The sequence below is a fragment of the Hemiscyllium ocellatum genome, chromosome 8 (genome assembly GCF_020745735.1).
Source record: "Hemiscyllium ocellatum isolate sHemOce1 chromosome 8, sHemOce1.pat.X.cur, whole genome shotgun sequence".
Classification (NCBI taxonomy): Eukaryota; Metazoa; Chordata; class Chondrichthyes; order Orectolobiformes; family Hemiscylliidae; genus Hemiscyllium; species Hemiscyllium ocellatum.
The window spans coordinates 10,074,368-10,095,961 of NC_083408.1; positions in this window are offsets into that span (position 1 = coordinate 10,074,368).

The following is a 21,594-nucleotide window of genomic DNA, read 5'->3' on the forward strand; positions in this document are numbered from 1 at the left end:
TGACAAGTGGGTGGTTGGAATTTGGAACACACTGTCTGCATTTTTCAGAGCGGCAGAAACCCTTATAACCTGAATAAATATTCAGATGTGAACTTGCGGTGGCAAGACATATAAGGATGTTGGATAAGCATTGTGAAATGGGATTCAGTTCATTAGGCAGTTGTTTTTGACAAGTGTGGCCACATTTGTTTGAAGAAACTCCTTTGACACTCTTGTCCTCGGTTTGTGTCCCCGACTGTCACAGGGCTCAATTCTTCGCTGGGGACAGTGTGAACGTTTTAAAACTGCAGCTCCGTTTCTAAGTGCGGGTATTCATACCTGTCCTTTCATTCTCGATGGGGCATATCACACGAAGTCCAGTGCAGCCTGAATCAGTGTGGGAAGGGCTGCAGCTCTCAGGGAGGCAGAGTGACAGTGAACGGGCAAACACGTGACTTCTGCAAACTTCACCTTGTGAGTGTGTTGGAATGAAAATCATTTGACAGACTTGTTCCGGATTGAAGTGTTTACTCGAAGCAGGAAGCTGAGGAAGAAACAACGTAAACACGTTCAAATATGAGTGCAGAAAAATTTCCCGCAGCACGAATCAGATTGTAAACGATAGAGTAGCGTTTCGATACATTGAAATTGGGTTCATTTGTTTTGATGAGGCTGTTACCAGGATGTAAAAAATTAAAAAATGACACAGCATTTGCTCAGTATGATGGAACATTGTCTCAGTAATTCACACTGCTGTTCAGAGGGAGGGTTAGGTTGATTGGCGAGGTTACGTTGCCCTCTCGTGTCCAGGGGGTGAATTAAGTAAGTTAGGTGAATTAGCCATGGGTAACGCGGGGATAAGGTCAGACGTCACAGGACGAAAGGTTATACTCCAACAGATGTATTTGAAATCGTAAGGGGGAGGGATTCCCCTTCTTCAGGTGAAATATAAGGAAATAGGGAGTGGAGCTAGGTCTGGGTGAGATGCTCTTCAGAGAGTCGATACCTGCTCGATTGACTGAAATGCTCTTTCTGCGCTGTAGGATTCTGTGATTCTATGAATTGATAATGACGGTGTTTAGTGGGGTGTAAAGCCATTAGAGACGATGCAGATTAGGTTGTACTGAGGGTGAAATTTTATTCACTTGTCTTGTTGGAAAATTTTGAATACTTATCCCTGAACCAACGAAGACTTAATGGGTTTTTTTCAAAGTTATGAAATGTTTGGAGAGAGTAAATGGGTAGAAAATTCCCTCATTTAAATAAGTAAACATCTAGATGCCAGGCACTCAATACCTTTGATAAAGCCTTTGAACGGCAAAGAAATGATGAGAACAGAATCGCTATCACTCCGATAATCTGTTTTTCAATGTGTTTGGAAAGGCACATTTGGTGACATGCAAGGAATAAATTTCACAAGGAGAGAGACAGCGTGTGGCTAGATAAAGGTGTAGGGACGGGGTGTAGTCGGTCGGACGTTGTGGGGAAACAATGTCTCAGGTGGTTGACTTTAAATGGAAAAAAAATTCTTGAATGTGTGCAGCTGAATAAGATTCGGTTCCAAAATTCTGCATTTTGAAAGATTTTGCATAATATTCCACCTAAAGCATTGTCAATGAAACTGAGTGGATTTTTATTTATTGTGAAGGGAAGATCTTACATAATGAATACTAAGTGACCAGTTGCTTGGAGATCGACTTCCTGCTTTCGTCACATGCGTTCAGGATGTGAGAACAAACATCATGGTGTATGGTCCATTTAATACTCAGTGAAATCTGCCAAAGCAACGAGCAACAAAGCTGATGGGTTTTCTTTTGCACTTTAACCCTCTGTTTTCTGAGCAGTATTTTCCTTAAGCTGAAATAAAGTCAGAGCAAATTTGAATACAACATTAATCATTCCAATGAGATATATCTAATTCAATTGTGATAGTCACCTGACTATCACCTGATGAAGGAGCGGTGCTCTGAAAGCTAGTGTGCTTCCAATTAAACCTGTTGTACTATAACCTGTTTTTTGTGGTTTTTAACTTGGTTGATCTGATAACCTTGAATTCCTTTTTACTCACTTAGCTGGACAAAGTTTCATCATCTTTCTGATTAACTACCCAACCACAGAGTCTGGGTAGCGGTTATTGGAAATTGCCAGATTCTTTGACCCCGGGCAAAGAAATTACTCCTCATTTCTGAATTAAATGTACAATATCTAATTCAGAGATTAAGTCCTCTTGTGCTCTCCTCAGAGCAAAGGGCAAGCCACCTACCAGTATCTACCCTGTCAAGATTCCACGAAGATTGAACGTTTATAATTATTATTATTATGTGATTATGAAGTTCCCCTCCTCCTCCTTTGTTTCAAGGAGTATAATCCCAGCCTAACCAACCATTGCACGACGTTCTACTGTATACCGCGTTAGCAACATGTTTGTAAGTCTACGCTTTCCCTTACAGCGTCCTTACATATTATTAAGACAGGTGGAGAAATTTCGGCGAGGAAACGGGTTGACATTTCAGGCGCAGACGGGAATTGGAACTTGAAATCAGAAAGCAATTGGAATCGGATTGACCCGCAGAAGGACCAAATACAGCCAAGATAACTCTGAAAAATTAGACTCTAATCATATTCGAGTGACATTTAATGTCTTCATTGTAACTGAATTCCTTTGTCATGATTTGAAGATGATTTGGAGCCCTCACAATCACCTGATGAAGGAGCGATGCTCCGAAAGCTAGTGTGCTTCCAATTAAACCTGTTGGACTATAACCTGGTGTTGTGTGATTTTTAACTGAATTCATCCGTGTAATCGTCCTGGGAGCCTGTATTTAGGAGAAATGGAACCTAACCGCCCATATAAAGAAATTGACGACAAAAACATTTCCGTTGGTCGACTTTGTTTGATTATTAACTCAACTCTCCTCTCCGTGAAGCCGACATCATCCGCAATGCACAAATTAGAAGTTTTTCAGAACTCTCTCCATTTGCCTAGGTGGGTGCAGCTTCAATGCCACTGAAGGAACTGGGCACCCTCCACGACAATGCAGTCACTTAACTGTACATTCTTCAATATTTATTCCCTTAATTGCTAAGGCACAGTTGCAGCAGAGTGCACCACATAGAAGATTCACTGGAGTAATTCAACCAGGCTTTGTTGACAGAACCTTCAACGCTCAGAAACTGTAGCGACTATAAGGATAAGTCTGAAGATGCACTGAAACTTCACCATTTGCAAATTACCTTCCAAGGCACATACCAGCATGACTTGGAGATGAATCAGTGGTAAATTCATAAAGTGGTGAAGTGGTTTGATGGGCAAAGATTTATACTTCAGCCCTATATCTATCATCTTTCATTTTTTTAAAAAATGTAGATTATTGCATGGACCAGACTTGTGCCCATTCCTTTAGTTGTTTCCAAAATTGGCTGTTGCTAAAGATCGACTATCATCCACAGTCTGTAGTCAACAATAGAAAATTTCCAAAAACCTCGAGAACAACTGTTCTCCCTGTCCAACAATCTTCAGGGATCTGTGAATGTCCTCTCCAAGATCTCTTTGTTCCTGTGTGCCACTCAGAATCCTCACTGTTATTGTTACAACTCACCAAATTCATTGGTCTGGATTCAATTCCATTCGCCATTTTTCCTTTCCACCTGATGGATACATCCCCACGGTCCCTGACATTATTCATCATAGTCAACTATACAACGAATTGTTGGATCGTCTGTAAACTTCTAAATGATGACTCCTAAAAAAAATTGAATTATTGATATACATCAGAAAACAGTTGTACTTCACTGGGAACAAGCATCCAAACATGGTTCCTTGCAGCATTGGATGAACACCTGCCATGTTCCAATCTCTAGCCCAGTATCTCGCCACTACATTTGCAGATGGCGCAAAGATTGGTGGAGTAGCCAGAAAACATAGGGGATTGTCAAAGAATGAAGGGGAATATAGATAGACAGAAGAGTTGAACAGAGAAGTGGAAAATGGAGTTCCATGCAAGCAAATATGAGGTGATGATATTGGGAAGTCTAATTCTAGAAACAGGTATACAGTAAACGGAAGAGCCTTGGGTAAATTTGATGAGAAGAGAGATCTGGGAGTTCAGGTCCTTTGCACCCTGAAGCTAACTGTACAGGTGGATAGGAGCAGATAGATCCGGCTAAAATTGTACAAGATTTTGTTTCAGCCGCGTTTAGAATACTCTGTACAGTTCTGGTCGCCAACTTACCAAAATTACGTGGACGTTTAGGAGAGAATGCAGAGAAGATTTACGCATATGTTGCCTGATATGGAAGATGCAAGCTCAGAAGAGAGGATGAGTAGGTTACTTCTGCTTTCATGAGGAAAAAACGAAATTGAAGGGACCTGATTAAGGTCTACAATGTCATGAAGGGTACAGACAGGGTGGATAGAGATAAGCTTTTTCCCGAGATGAGGGATTCAATAATGAGAGGCCACTCGGTCAATGAGAGAGGTGAAACGGTTAAGGGAGATAGACATGGAAATTATTTTATATAGAGGGTGGTAGGTGCTGGGATGCGTTACCAGCAGAGGTAGTCGAGGCAGACATGGTAGATTCATTTCAGATGCGCCTGGAGAGATGCATGAGTCAGTGAGGAGCAGAGGGATACGGATGCTTAGAAATTGGGCGACATGTTTAGATAGTTGATGTGGACTGGCTCAGGCTTGGCCGTCCAAAGGGCCTGTCCCTAAGCTGCACATTTTCTGTATTCTTTGTTCTTCTTTGTTCACTACACTACCAACTGTGGGTTACAGGTGAAGTAGTGTTACTTCTGCAATCATAATTACTTATGCAAGGTAAATGAACTCACACCAGTGTACAATTGTTTCCACCAAGGGCTAAGTCAACAAGAATGAAACCTATGTGAAGGAAATATGTAATTGTTTTCATATCAGCTAAAATGTGCATACATTAATGAAAGGTGCCTGCAAACAATGGTAGATGGTAGAGAAAAATAGATAAGGTGTTGTGAGGATTTAGGTTAAGCCAGACACGCTTGCACAAGCGTTAGTTATAAGCATTTGTTTCCCATTTCTGCAAAAACAGAAAACAAACCCCAATTAAAAGTTCCGAAGGTTCAATATAGTTGTGGACGGGGAGGAAATGTCACAAGTGGGAGAAATAGATCACAGTGATGGAGGATATACCTAACAGTTGACCACAGCCAGGATGTGGTGAAAAGGCCAAGTAAAACCTGTACTTTGTTATGCACAAGGCCGGAATAGGCAAGAGAGAAACAACAGTAATGCCACCGGGTTTGGAGTAGTGAATCCTATGTACGTGCTAAACTCTGCGTGTCTATTTCAGGCACCACACTTGCAAGCTTATAATAATGGTTCTGTTCGCCGAGCTGGAAGTTTTTGTTGCAAACGTTTCGTCCCCTGGCTAGGAGACATCATCAGTGCTGTGGAGCCTCCAGCGAAGCGCTTCTTTGATGTTTCTTCCGGCATTTATAGTGGTCTGTCCTTGCCGCTTCCGGGTGTCAGTTTCAGCTGTCCGCTGTCGTGATTGGTATATTGTATGCAGGTATATTGGTATACAGCTGTCCGCTGTAGTGACTGAAACTGACACCCAGAAGCGGCAAGGACAGACCACTATAAATGCTGGAAGAAACATCAAAGAAGCGCTTCGCAGGAGGCTCCACAGCACTGATGATGTCTCCTAGCCAGGGGACGAAACGTTTGCAACAAAAACTTCCAGCTCGGCGAACAGAACCACTACAACAAGCACCCGAGCTACAAATCTTCGCACAAACTTTGAGCTTATAATAAAAATACTGATTGCTTCAGATCTTGTCTCGCGCTGAAATTATTGAAGTGAGTGAGCTTAGTTTCTCACAATTGGGGATCATCCGGGATATTCTTCTATCGCTGGGGGGGGCGTGGCTTGCCCTGGACACTGGAAAGATTCCTCCCATTCATAACTAAGGAAAAGTTTCTTGTCTAGGTTTTGTCTGCTCCCTTGGGCGATTGGTATGAATTCCACAAGATAGACGTCTGAATCAGACAGTGAAAGGAGGTCGAGAAAAAAAAATGGAAAAAAAGGGGCCAAACAACTCTGTGCACAGACCAACGTCAGAAAACTGATTTTTAAGTATTAACTTGGTGGCCGAGAAAAGGGGTATTCAATAGCTGAGGGACTGGTGAGGTTCCGAGAAATGGGGGGGAAGGCAGAGTAAGTCGAACTGTCACGGAGTAAAGGAAGAAAAAGTCCCTGGCAACATTCCTCCTGAAAGTCCGTTGTGGAGGATGCTGAGTGAATGGACAAATAACTTTTGTACAAGGGAAGAAGATAAAAAGAAAATGATTAAATATTGTTCTTTAGTGTGGACCAAAGAACCAATCCTTCATCCAGCTGTCTTCTGGCCAAAGTATGATTCGGATGAGGATTGGGTATGTCAGTATGTAGATTTGTATGTGAATAAAAAACAAACTTTTAGTCAGGAAGAGGCAGACTATGTGTCATGTTGGAAGGGCAGTTTGGGAATGATGGCAGTAAAGTCAAAGGATTCCCCCTCTGCCCCACCCAGTCCCTGGGAACCTTTTGCCTGCTTGCACTTACCCCGCCTCCCCTGTACCAGAAAGTCAGATTAGGTGAAAATGGGGGAGGAGGAGAGACAGACAGACAGGGACAGGTAACGGATGACCCACAAGAGGAGGAAGAAGGAGCAGTGGACAGGGATGTTGTTGTTCCCGACCCTCAATCTTCAACGGAAGAAAGGGAAGATAAAGTCGATGTAGAGAAGGCCTCTAGAGTATCCAAACCAAAGCCTAAGGGGGAAAAACCTACCTTCAGCAGGTACCAATATGGGACAATATGGGTTTGCAAGTGCCCCCTCACCAGTGGGGAGGTCAGAATATTTAAAAAGGAGATGAAGGTCCTGGTTGAGGATCCGGTAGGGTTGTGTGAACAAATTAATTAATTATTGGGGCCCAGTCTGTATACGTGGACCGAGCTGATGTCTATTTTGAATATACTATTTACTGGGGAAGAACGGGGACTTATACCAGGAGAAGCCATTGAAATATGGGACAGGGAACTTCCCATTGGGATGGGGATACTGGACAGGGAGAGACGGAGTTTCCCCTCAGAGGAACCCAGTGGGAAAATCAAAACCCAGAGCATAGAGAAGAAATGGGGGAATTGAAAGACCTGATTCTAAAATGAACAAGAGCGGTAGTTGCGAAGTCGCAGAATTTGACTAAAGCCGTTGAAATTAGAGAGGAGAAAGATGAGACTCCCTCAGCTTTCTTGCAAAGAATAAGAAACTCAATGCGGAAATACTCTGGAATGAACCCTGTGGACCCAGTGGCATACGGTCTTTTGAAAGTACATTTGTGACAAAGGCATGGCCAGACACAGACAAAGATACTGAAGATAGAAGGGAGGAGCGAAACACCATGAGATGAATTGGTAAGAGAGGCACAGAAAGTGTTTGCAATGAGAGAGGACGAGAGACAAAATCAGAAGCTACGATTGATGAGGGAGAAAAGAAAATATTGGAACCAATAGTGAGCAACCGGAGCGGTGGATGGCAGCATGTAGGACAGAGAGGAAGAGGGAGAGAGAGAGAGGGAGAGGAGAAGGGGGAGCATTTGATAGAGGGTTCGGGCGCCAGGGGCAGAGATGGAAGTCTCCACAGGCAGGATGCTATTATTGCAGAAAGACTGGGCATTTTAAGCGGGAGTGTCCTGATCTCCAAAGGGAAGAAACAGCAATCCTGTTTATGAATTCTGATGAAGAATAGGGATGTCAGGGGTTCCTGCCCCCGCAGAGCCACCAGGAACTCTTGATAAACTTGAAAGTGGGGCCCTGTGGGGAAGAGGTAGTCTTCCTAGTAGATACGGGGGTAGCACAGTCATCGCTGAATTTTAAACCAAATAAGGTAGGAATGTCAACACAGTAAATTACAGTTTCCAGGATAAAAGGCGAAGGATTTACTGTTCCAGTATTTGAACCTATGATGAAAGAAGGTCCGAAGGATACAGCCACAGCGGAACTGTTGTATACCCCTGATATAGGAAGTAACTTACTAGGGAGAGATTTATTTATCCTCTTAGGACTGGAGATTTGAATTCAGGAAAAAGAATTAGTTGTTCAAATGGCAATGTTGACAGAGGATGTGGAGAGAGAGATAGACCCTAGTATATGGACTAGAGAAGGAAATCGTGGAAAAATACAAGTCCGTCCTCCAGAAATGTGTTTAAAAACGAAAGGGGTCGCTGTTTATGAGCGACAATATCCCATTTCCATAGAAGGTAAACAAAGACTGCAGCCAGTAATTGATTGGTTAGAGATGGCCTGTCGGAGCCATATATGCCACCTTATAATATCCAGATTCTACCAGTGCGAAAATCCGATGGAACGTATCAATCGGTGCAGGATTTGAGAACATTGAATCGAATAAAACCGGTCAGGCACCCAGTGGTGCCAAATCCCTATACGTTACTAAATAAGATCCCTCATGACCACAAATGGTTTCGTGTGATAGATTTAAATGATGCCTTTTGGGCTTGTCCCTTGGCGGAGGAAAGTAGGAATTATTTTGTCTTTGAATGGGAAGATCCCAAGACAGGACGGAAACAGCAATATCAGTGGACCGTGCTCCCCAGGGGTTTACACAATCCCCGAATTTATTTGGACAGATGTTCCAACTAACATCGGAGAAATGTAGCAGCCCCAAGGGAACTACCCTGTTGTAGTATGTCGACAACCTCTTAGTAACAGGATAGAGAAGAGAAAGAGTAGTAGAAGCCACGAAAAAAATATTAAATTTCATGGGTCAGCAGCGACTGCGAGTATCTAAAAACAAAATACAACATGAGGCGCGAAAAGTGAAATACTTGGGACATTTAGTTCGTGAGGGAAAGCGAAAGATAATCCCGGAATGGTTAGAGGGAATAGTAAGGATTCCATTGCCCAGGACCAAATGGGAATTACGTATTTTTTTGGGTTCAACGGAATATTGCACATTGTGGATTGATTCTTAAGCTCAAAAGACGAGTAAATTATATCTCAAACTATTAGAGGAGGAACCAAAGTGTCTGAGTTGGGAAAAAGAGGAAAAAGAACTATTTAAGAATTCAAAAGAGATCTGATCCATGCCCCATGTTAGCCTTACCTTCTCTAGATAAACCTTTCCAGCTCTTTGCTACAGTAGTTTTGGGAGTATTAACCCAGAGGTACAGATGAACGAAACAGCCAGTAGCATATCTTTCGAAGCTATTGGATCCAGTAGCTCGGGGTTGGCCTGAGTGTGTGCAGGCCGTGGCTGCCACTGCACTGTTGGTGGAGGAAAGCAGGAAGATTACATTTTGGGGAGCCCTAATAGTAAGCACCGCACACCAAGTGAGAATGATCCTAAACCAAAAAGCTGAGCAATGGTAGACAGACTCGCGGGTTCTGAAATATGAGGCAATATTAATAGAAGAGGATGATCTAGTGTTGGTCACGGACAATTGTTTAAATTCAGCTGCCTTTCGTTGGAAAGAGGAAGGAGAATCTCCTCAGAATCCAGAGCACAACTGCCTTGACATTATAAAATACCAAACTAATGTCTGCATGGACCTGAGAGATGTTCCGCTTCAGGCAGGATCCTGACATTTTCTAGACGAATCATTCCGGCTGACTGAGGGGAAAAGCCATAATGAGTATGCAGTTGTAGACAGGACAAAAGGTAGTGTGGTGGAGGCAGGAAGGTTGCCAAATGGGTGGTCAGCTCAGACCTGCGAACTCTATGCATTGGAAAGAGCCCTTTGGGCGTTAGAAACAAAAAAGAGGGAGCAGTATACAGAGACTCTAAATATGCATTTGATGTTGTGCACACTTTTGGTAAGATATGGCAGGAAAGAGGACTGATCAATAGCCGGGGAAAGGAACTAGCACATGACGAGTTGATTAAACGGCTCTTGGAGTCCCCATTACTCCCCCGAGAAATAGCAGGAGTCCATGTATATGGTCATCAGAAAGGAAATGAACCAGAATTTAGGGGGAATGGATTAGCCGATGAAGTGGCTAAGGAAGCAGGCCTGGACCCACAAGGAGGACTGATTCATTCCATAATACCTTCTGTCCCTGATCCCCGGAAGCACCAATATTTACTGAAAGAGAAGAAGAAGAATTGGAAGATTTTGGGGCTGCAAAAAACAGCAGACGGGCAATAGATGTTACCTGATGGAAGGGAAATGTTAAACAAAATGATGATGCGAGAGATTATGGCTGTCCGACGTCAAGGCAATCATTGGGGAGTACAAGCAACGTGTCTTTTAGTTCTTATGGAATATGGATGTAAAGGAATATATACAAGTGCTAAACAAATATGTGAGGCATGTATATTATGCACACAGGTAAGTAAGAAATTATTGAGAAAACAAATACTGGGAGGAAGAGACCTGTCATTGAGCCTCTTCCAGAGTATAAAAGTAGATTATACTGAACTACCCAGAGTAGGACGACTAAAATATATGCTGGTCATAGTTGATCATCTATCTTGTTGGGTTGAGGCATACTCCCGAGCTAACACCACTGCGAGTGTGGTGTCTAAAACAATATTGGAGCACATAATTCCCCGATATGGGCTAGTAAACCGTATAGAATCTGACCAAGGAACTCATTTTAGCTCTGAATTGTTACAGGGGGTAATGAAAGTGTTGAGAATTTTCTGGGAGTTCCATACTCCATGGCACCCACCATCATCAGGAAGGTTTGAGAGAATGAACCAAACACTCAAACGACAGCTCTCTTAATTGATATTAGAAACCAGACTCCCTTGGACCAAATGTTTATCTGTAGCTCTCTTGCGATTACAAACAGCTCCAAGGAAACATTTGGGACTGTCCCCCTATGAAATCATATTTGGATTACCTTATATGGGAACGAACGGAGAATTGACAATTCCTGAAACTAAAGACTTGTTCTAAAGAAGTATATACTGGGCTTGTCCGCCTCTTTGTCTCTCCTCAGGAAACAGAGTTTATTGCAACAGACTCCGCCCCTTGAATTCACCGTTCATCCCATCTGGCCAGGAGATTGAGTTTTAGTTAAATCATGGACAGAGACAAAATTGCAGCCGGACTGGGAAGGGCTGCATCAGGAACCATTGATTACCGAAACGATAACAAGGACTGCAGAGAAAGGCTGGACTCACTACACTCGGATCAAAAGGCCAGTGAAATCTCCAGTTGAGGAAGAAGTCTGTTCAGCTGAATCAACGCAAGACCCGCTGAAACTCAGGCTGATGAGACTTAGAGTAACGGGTTATAAAGTGGCGATGCGAGCGCAGGATTAATACTGTAGGATTGTGCATTAAGTTATTTTTGTTCTTCTGCGCAATTTTTAGAATGCTGGGGATGTCTAGAGTTATGATGCTAGCTCTCGTAATATTGGGCGTTTGTCAAATATAATTTTCGTATGTGTTATTAACTGTCCCTGAGTCTGATAATCCACAATTAATACACTTGATGCACGTAACTTAGTAAATTGTGAGGATGTAGATAATCAGAGACAGTACCGCAGCTCAGAGATACATCTTAAATCGTTTGGGGATGGTACTTGTTGTAATGTTCTTGTCACAATACACCCGGTCACCTTCCGAACACCTCTCGATTGTCCCGATAAAAAGCGTAACCCAATATACATAATGATAAAGAAAACCACATGGCACAGAGCAGTTTTCAGGGTGGGGGTGGGGGGTGCACCTATATGATGCAATTAGGTGAAACATTTAAGATAGAAATTTAAGCAAACTGGAAGGATTTCTCTGGCTGTTATTTTCAAATTAGTGTAGGACAGGGAAAACGGGCAGAAGTATTGGATAATAAGGAACAACCTTTCACCCCTCCCGATGATCCTAAAATAGTAAAAATTATAGAGATAAAGGTATTGAAACAGACCATCGAAATAGAAACTGGATATGGGGATGTAAATGTCTGGTTTAAATGGGTAAAGTACACTGTAAAAAGTCTGAACAAGAGCAATTGCTATGCATATGCCTCCAGTAACCAGTGGCCCAGGCGGTTCCCTTTCTGCTCGGGTATAAGCGAGACAGGAAGGGCATAACATTTATCATATTACTGTAACAGGATAAGACTGCATGCAATGATAGGAATTGTACCTTCCTATCTCTGATGTTCGCTCCCTTGGAGAACAAAAGCCGCACCCACCAACGTTTTCAGCCGCAGTGGGAAATCACACGACGTGTGTGCATAGACAAGGTACAAATCGGTCTCGAGATTTGGGGGTACGGAAGTATGTACAGAGATTAAGAATGTCACCGAAACGGACAAGGGAGGGAACTACTCAGCACCAAAGTCTCCCCGAGCGGATCTGTGGTGGTACTGAGGAGGCAAAATATTGAGACCCTCCCTACCACCGGACTGGAGAGGGATGCCAGCAATTGTACAATTGACAATTCCATTTACCCTGGCATTTGAGAAGGAAAAGATAGTGGGGGAAAAGGGAAGGAGTAGATCGTATTTGAAGATCGTATGAGGAAAGGCTGAGGCACTTGGGGCTGTTCTCATTGGAGAAAAGAAGGTTTAGGGGAGGTTTGATAGAGGTGGACAAGATGATTAGGGGTTGACAGTGAGAACCTTTTTCCGCTAATGGAGTCAGCTGTTACTAGGGGACACAGCTTTAAATTAAGGGGTGGTAGGTATAGGACAAATATTAAGGGTAGATTCTTTACTCAGTGGGTTGTGAGTTCATGGAATGCCCTGCCAGTAGCAGTGATGGACTCTCCCTCTTTATGGTCATTTAAGCGGGCATTGGATAAGCATATGGAGGTTATTGGGCTAGTGTACGTTAGGTAGGCTTCGGTCGGCGCAACATCGAGGGCCGAAGGGCCTGTACTGCGCTGTATTTTTCTATGTTCTGTGTTCTATGAGTAAGAGATCACAGTTAGACACTTCTTTCGATGACAGGATTTATCTCGATTCTGTAGGAGTCCCTAGAAGGGTACCTGATGAGTTCAAGGCTCGTAATCAGATTGCAGCAGGCTGTGAGTCAGATCTCTTTTGGTGGATAACAATTAATAAAAACGTAGATTGGATAAATGGCATTTTCTACAATCAACAGTGATTTATACAAGAGATGCGGCTAAAGGAATATCTGAACAGCTTGATGGAACAAGTAGGATGGCATGGGAAATCAGAATGGCCCTTGATATGATTTTAGCAGAAAATGTCTGTGTGTGTGTGATGTTAGGAGGAAGCTGTTGCACCTTTATTCCTAATAATACTGCACCTGATGGTTCCATTACTCGGGCCTTAAGGGGATTAACGACCCTAGCAGAGGAACTGGCTGACAGTTCAGGAGTAGACACAACTCTCACGGGATGGTTTGAATCTTGGTTTGAAAAATGGAAGGAGGTGGTGGTTTCCAACCTTACTTCCCTGATAGGAGTATTCGGGGTATTGGTGGCCATTGGCTGTTGTATCATACCCTGTATACCAGGACTCACCCAAGGACTGATTGAGACAGCCTTAATAAAACAGGCAATCAGGCAGAGGAACATTGTCGATTAAATATTGATGGGATGAGTGAGACCAAGATGGATGAAATCTCCGTAATGATGCTTGCGTACTTTGGGGGCAATGCTTAAAAGAAAAATATAGAAGATAACAAATGGTAATTAAAGAAAAAGGGGAAAATTGTGGGATATAGGTAAAAATGGTAATAATTATTTATGAAAGGTAAATGCACTCACACCAGTGTGTAATTTTTTCAACCAAGAGCTGAGTCAGCAAGAATGAAAACCACGTGGAGGAAATGTATAATTGTTTTTGTATTAGGTAAAATGTGCAGACAAGAATGAAAGGTGCCTGTAAACAATGGTAGATGGCACAGACAACGATTTAAGGTGCTGTGAGGATGTAGGTCAAACCAAACATGCTTGCACACGCAATAGTTATAAGCATCTGTTTCCCACTTTTGCAAAAAACACAAAAACAAAACACAATTGAAAGGTCAAAAGGATCACTAAAGTTGGGGAAAGCAAGGAAATGTCACAAGTATGGGATTTAGATAGAAGTGATGGAGGATATACCTAACAATGGGTCACGGAGGATGTGGTGAAATGGCCAAGTAAAACGTGTACATTGTTTTGCACAAGGCCGGGTAAGGCAAGAGAGAAACAATAGTAATGGGCACAGGGTTTGGAGTGATGAATACTATATAAGATATGTATTTGCTAAACTCTGTGTGCCTTATTCCAGGCACCACGCTTGCAAGCGTCTAATAAACATACCGATTACTTCAGATCTTGCCTTGGACTGAAATTATTGAAGTGAGTGAGCTTTGTTTCTCACACTCTGCATTTTAAATTTACTGTGCTTTCTGTTCACTCAAGTTTCATATTAATTTCTCTTCGCTTTCTTCTTAATTTTAAGACAAATCTCAAATTTCCGGGCACAATAAATGCGGTATGAGTTATAAATTAGTATCTGGACAAGAGAACCAATGAACAGCTACATAGACCTCTTGAACTTCCGAGATATTTGATTGAAGAAGCAATGCCTTCCAAAATAAAATCCCTGCACGTCTGTATCCTTTTTCAATTCCATAATCCTGCAATAACTTATAATTGTCAGTTGATCTCTCTGAATGAGTATCTAATCAATCTCATTGTACACCTCTGAAAAAATGAAACTGTTAGTTGTTAAAATGCAAAGATTCATTCTCAATTCCTTATTAAAACAATAAGTGAACCATATTTTACCTCTCCACTAAGGTCAAGTGACCTGTCGCCCATAATTGAACATCCTAAATATTCCTACAGCTGGAGAAATCGGAGCCAAAAAGGCCAAACGAAAGCAAACATTAGACAAAATAATCACATTCAGAAAACTGTGGAAAGCCCGGTCAAAGAGGTCACAAAGTTTTGAGAGATCCAGTCAGAACCAGCCCGAGAGTTGTGCTTTGGAGAGTTTTAAGCAGACTTCCTGGCACCTTGACTTGCAGCCAATGCCTGAGCATGATACACCTCACTTGAAAATGACAAGTGAAGGGTGTTAGCACGAAACTCATTGAATTCTTCGAATACAGAACTTTGGTAAAATGTTTTGAAACATTTCCCAGATCATGGAAATCAGCTCAACATTATTGAAATCAAAGTACTCGTAATGGTCTTCAAGACCACCTAATTACTGTTCGGTGAAAAACACTTTGTACATGCCTTATTGTTCTCAGGATGAATAATCACAACAAACATCACAGTCTCACCAGATCCAAAGATATGTAAAAGACGCCTTATTATAATGAACACATGTTTCCCAGGCCCATGATGACACTTTATTTCTTATGACTGAGGATACTACGCATAACATATATAGAGATAAAGCAAGTCCTGAATACAGGATTTTTTTTCTGATAGATTCCCAAATCAAAAATTACGATAAAAACGTAATTGTGACTAATTACATTGTCAACAGATCCCCAATAAACGTATTTATCCGTTTATTAAGAGACAATATTGAAACAAATACCTTGATAAATGCTGTTGACTGTATGCTTCAGTGAGAATAAATCTTCCTTATTGACTTATTTTCTTTGTAATTCTCACTCAAATATCTAAATATTGATGATATGAAAAATTGCATGAATTAAATACAATGCAGAATTTGTTCTTATTATCTATTATATTTCTCCAGAAGAAACGTAGAGAAACCAAGTATAGAAATCTTGAAGATCTGACAATTTTGAATGACAAACAATTTCTGATCAATATTCACTGAATGTCGAATGTCTTTCCATATCATCATGCCAGAATTTGCATTCTCAGCTGACAGATTAAGAAATATCTAGTCAACAGCAGAGAAAATCCATCTAGAAATATTGTTTCATTTACTTTGCAAAAGTTCTAAAATTAATTATCAATTCATTGTCATTCCAAAACTCACACAGTAATTCAGTTTAGCTTTTGCAACAAACATCGTCAAATTCACATTTTAATTTAATCCAGTATTTCTTGGTGGCAATATTAAAAAAAGTTCTCTTCTTCCAGGATAACAGAAACACACACTAATTAGTGATTCCCTATCCAACAGTCACAGATAATATCTGTTCCCTTCTCATTTGAATGTTCACATAAATCATTGGATTAATACTCGTCCTTACATATTAAGATATGTCTGATTATTTTAAACTCCAATAAATGCTGTTCATTTTTACACATGACGGACAGCTATATGAGATTTTTAATCATTTTAAGTTTGCTACAAAATGTTTTTAAGATTAATTGCTGCTTATATCTAATATTTAAGAATTGATCAAATTCAGTATATCCAGCTTTAAGTGTGAAATAAAGACTCAGCCACGTAAATGTACTGCATTGTACAGACACCAATAGTAGCGAATGGTGATTTTTATTTCAACACTTGAATCTTAGTTGATTTGCTGTTATGGGCATTGCCTGCACCCACCTGGAATAGAATGGTCCATATTGGCTCATACAAAATGCCTGACAATCAAAACGATGCAGCCTACCTTAAACTAAAATTCAAGGTATCGGGGCTGAAAAACTACGCTAACATTCTCTTCCAGCCTTAAATTAAAAGAAAGCGCACGACCAATGGATCTACTCCAACGCCAGGACGACAGCATTCCAGACACGACTTGATAAGAGCATGCCGACATACAGACAAATGACCAATCCTGATCTTCATAAATGGAAGGATAATTGCCCCAGTAAATGAATAAACAGCAGCTGCAGGGTGCAGCCCAGTTAACTCACGAAGCAGCTATCATGACAACGGAAGAGTTAATTTCTCAGATATAGTTATTATTTTACAGTTACTCAGAATTTTAAATTACAGATTCTTGAGTATAATGGGGAAATTTGCAACATAAGTTTAATACATGTAACCAATGCCTACTAAAAACATTTTAGAAAAGCATTCAGATTGAGATTTGAAGTTAGCTAGTTTGAGGAATTAACTTCACGGTATGATGTTGACTGCCCATTAATTATAAAGTCCTGACGAAAGAGTAGCTGTATAATTATACAAAATATAACGAACTTTATAACACAAGTCGTATTCTTAATCTTATAGGAAGTAAGCTAAAATTAACTGTCTTTTCTATTTCTTTGTACATATATAATTAAGGCAATGAACAATATGAGGAGTAATGCGCTTTGATAAAAAAAAACAATGAATAGCAGAATTCAAAATATCCCAACTGATAAGGTATCCTGAGAGGCCCAAGGGAGTTCAGGAATAACTTTGGAATCTGAATTAATAAGATGCATGGAAAGATCCCAATAGGAATCTGGGGATGTCCATTAGAATGTCCATCTGCGATGATGTGTTTCAATTGGGTTGCTGGATGAGGAAGGAATGACTGTAAACACATTGCATGTGGCTATTGTGATGCAGAAAGTCCATAAAAATGCTACTTTTTACTGTCCATGTTACAGTCTGTCATGGATCTCCCTTCCGAGATTGGCCTCGGGGGATGATCCCTTCATTAACTGGTTACTGCATGAGTAAACATCTTCCACATGCCTGAGCTCAGCCTGCCTCCTGAGTCCTCATTCCCTGTCAGGGGGAAACACTTCTACAGCTGTGATGACATTTCAATTCAATACAAACATTTATTGTGTGTGAAATGGTTACATTCAGAGCGATATAATTTTCATGATAAAATTGCTTTACATTTACTTTTTTTGGTGAACAAGAAAACATTTCAATTATATCCATTTGTTCTTTCGTTCAACCAACACTAAGATTTAAATTATTGTGAAGACTACAATGGGGGAAACGGGAACTAGTCTTCAGCTGAAATGTCATATGAAATGACTGTTCCTTTTTTCAAACAAATTGCCCTCCAAAATGATTTTTATTTCATTTCATTATAAGAAAAAAAATGCTTGGAAATGTTGATAATTCTCCTTTTTCTCTCATATTAGATGTCAGTGAACAATAATTACACAATTATGAGAATTCCTTTCCGTATGAAATGTCAGTGACTCTATATTTTGTTCACAATAATAGTCACTTTCATGGCTTAGTTCTTTTCCTCCTAATTCTGAAATAAATATCGAAACATTTACCGTGGTGAAAATTACATCAACAAAATTGGCATGACTCTCCCAGAAAACCATTGGAAGCATATAAATCTTGCATTGACTGAACTTTTAAACAAAATAATTTCTTTTCAATTGCTGCTAAATGATTTTTTTCACATCATACAGCTAAGTTTTATGCTTTCATTTTCAGGTTCTTAATCTAATGAATATCCAATCAACATCAGAGCAAAGTGTTTTCAAAATATTAAGTCAATTTATCTGTCGGAATTCTAAAAGCAATTATCAATTACAATAATTGCACAGCAATTCAACATAGACTTGGTAAAAATGCAGTGTTTTTAAAGAAATCAATCATTATTTCTTATTGGCAATGCGACGACATTAATACCTATTTGTTCACGCCCATGCACATAGGAAGCGACCAAAAATATCCCCTGCAATGTTCTTCGTAAATGTCTGAGTTCTGCTCAGGTGAAATATAACAATTATCTCAGCCTTTGAAATTCAGAGAGCTCCAATTACTTTTCCTTTCAATATTACTCTTTCATTTCTACATATTACTCAGTCTAATATCAAGATGATATCTCATTATTCTCAAATTCACGAATATATGTTTTTAAAAATCCCTTCGTTGCTAATATATGTCATATCTAATAATTGTGCAATCCAATAAGGGCTACAAATGTGGAATTACGCTTCTGTTCAATAAATACTGCAAGGACATTGTATTGTACAATCTCTCAATCATTGTGAATATTGTATTTATTTTAAACTTGGAAACATTTTTGAATTGATTTAATTATAATTAACTTTGATGCTGACACTAACTGTATATCCAATCACAATGTCAGTAGATTATTTGGAGGTTGCAGAGTCCATGCCAAAAATCAGAGTATCTGTTATATACTTTCTTCTGGTCACTCACAGCAAAATGTATCTAATTCCACTCTCTCAATATTCCTCAGAAAATATTTGAGAATGTTTCAGTCTTAAAGATGAAATATTCAAAGTCATGATAGTAATTAATTTTATCTTTTTCTGTAGATCTTAGTTAAAACAACGCAGAATTTTATGCTTCAGTGCTATAAATATGAGAAAAGATCAATTACCTCTCAGTAAAATAAACAAATGTCACTTGCTATTATTTATCAATTTTTAATTATTGGTCAGTTTGAAAATAGTGTGAGATTTGTTTTTAGCTTTCCAGTCATCGATTTATATTGAATGCGATATTGAATTGGTATGAAAATATCAGGGTGTGTTCATTTGAAAGTTCAATTTGCATATCTCTCACTTATCCCGTTGATTGCATGATGTTTAAAGAACTTTTCACTCAGCAATCCTCGAAAAAAATCAAAAACTGTCTGATTTTAAATCAGATCATTCGCACCCAATTGTCACTCTGTTCCTAATTCATGCAAATATCTCAATTTTATCGAACCCAATGTTCACACTAAACAATACACATAAAGCAACTCAACGACTTCCATCACCATCTGATTATTGTTCAGTAGAATAACCTGAGAAAAGACCTTATTGCTCCTGAAACCAATGACAACAGTAAGCATTTGTTTACTATTCCATGCAACAAGTGCAATTGATACCTTCTATTTCAGTTGAGTAGTTAAAGATGATTTATGTTGCTTAAAACAATGCTTCCAGTTTATCACGAATATTGACTGTCATACAATCATGCAAACAACAAACGTTTTGTCATTCTAATAATCTTTCAGTTTACTTATTTTAAGTTTGTGTGCAAGAGATATTTCTAATTACAACATTTTTGTTGTAGAATTCAGCAAACCTAAATTTTGAATTTGGGAAAGTCTCCCCTTTTGCAAAATGGAAATAGTTTTCAGTTTATATATCACATTAAATGACTGTCTTTTTTTCAAATCACGTGCTCTGCAAAATGATTATTGGTTTCATTTCATTGTAAGAAAAAGACTGCTTCGAACATGTTGATTCATTTTTGTCTCTTCTATTCAAACATTATTCATCATGGTACATGAATGGCACAATTATTATAATTTCTTTTTGTACCAAATGTCATTGACTGCATCGTTTGTTCACTTTCATGCTCACTTTCGTTATCTATTAACTTTCTTCCAAATTCTGACACAAATGTCTGAACTCTGATCATAATATTAATCATCTAAATTAAAATAACATGTCTCTATGAGGAAACCATTTGATAGAAATTCATATTTCTTTTGTTACCTGCATGTTTTAGTCAAGAAAGAAAAAAAAAATGTTATGTATGGCTGAATGGCTAATTTTATCTTCAATTCATAACGCTAGTTTCTATATTTTATTCCACAATTTACCAATTTTAATAAATATCCAATCAACATCACAGCAAAGTGTTTTTGAAATGTTGAGTCATCTTAATTGCTCATATAACAACATTAATTATCAAGTCATTCATTTGTTAATAATTGCGCAATTGTTTAAGAAAGTCTTTCGAACAAGTAAAGTGAGATTCACATTTTAATTTGACCAATTGTTTCTGAGTACCAACACTGCAATATGAAACTTGATTTTCAGGTCAAGTTTCCCACAATGGATCCAATGACTTCCCATCCAACGTTAATTGTGAATGTCTAATGTTTGCTTATTTGAATGATCTCCATAATCATAGTATTTAAATTCACAGACCTGCAATTATTTTTCACCTGTTTGTTTGCTCATATTCCTCAGTCACCTAGCAAAATCAGATTTCTCATTATTTTTAAATTCATTGATCGACTTTTATAATCAGTTGTTGCTCATATCTAGTAATTATTCAATCCAGTAGTTGCCATAAATGTGGAATTACGGCTCTTTACATGAATGACTAAATATATTGTAGTGTATAAACTCTCAATCATTATTAATATTAATTATTATTTTACTCGTGGAAACATAGTTGAATTCATTTAAATATATTTCATTTCGATGGGAGCATTTATTGTATTTCTAATCACAATAAGATTTAAGTATTTTTTATGCAACAAATTCATGTAAAATTTCTGCGTTTTGTTAAGACAAATGAAAACGAATTAACATCTCTTTATTGTCTCATTAAACAATGACAATGCATTTTGAATTTTTCGAAGTTGAGCATTTTTACAAAGAAGGGATGTTGTCTTCAGCTGAATAATCGCATTGAATGAGGAATTCATAGAATCTGCTGTTTCTTCTGTTTGAGTTCCCAAGAAACCAAATTAACTAATTCTGTTGGTTCTAAATTCCTGGAAAGTATTTAATAGTGTTTAGCCTTAAGGATGAAGAAGTCGATGTGATTGTACTGACGTTTTTTCTTAAAAGAGCTTAATTCAAACATGTCAGGCACATAAATCACTATTTTGCATCACCAGTTCATACCTGGATATTTCTTCAGGTTATGAGGATTTCTGTCTCTCTGACCCTGACAGACAGTGCATTCCAAATTCCAACCACCCGCTGGCTGATAACGCTATTGAAACCTTGTTGCTTTTTCCTGAAATCTCTGTCTCCCAATGTTCGACCTGTCCATTAGTAGGGAAAGTTTCTTTCTATCACTATCCCTCATTATTTTGTTCA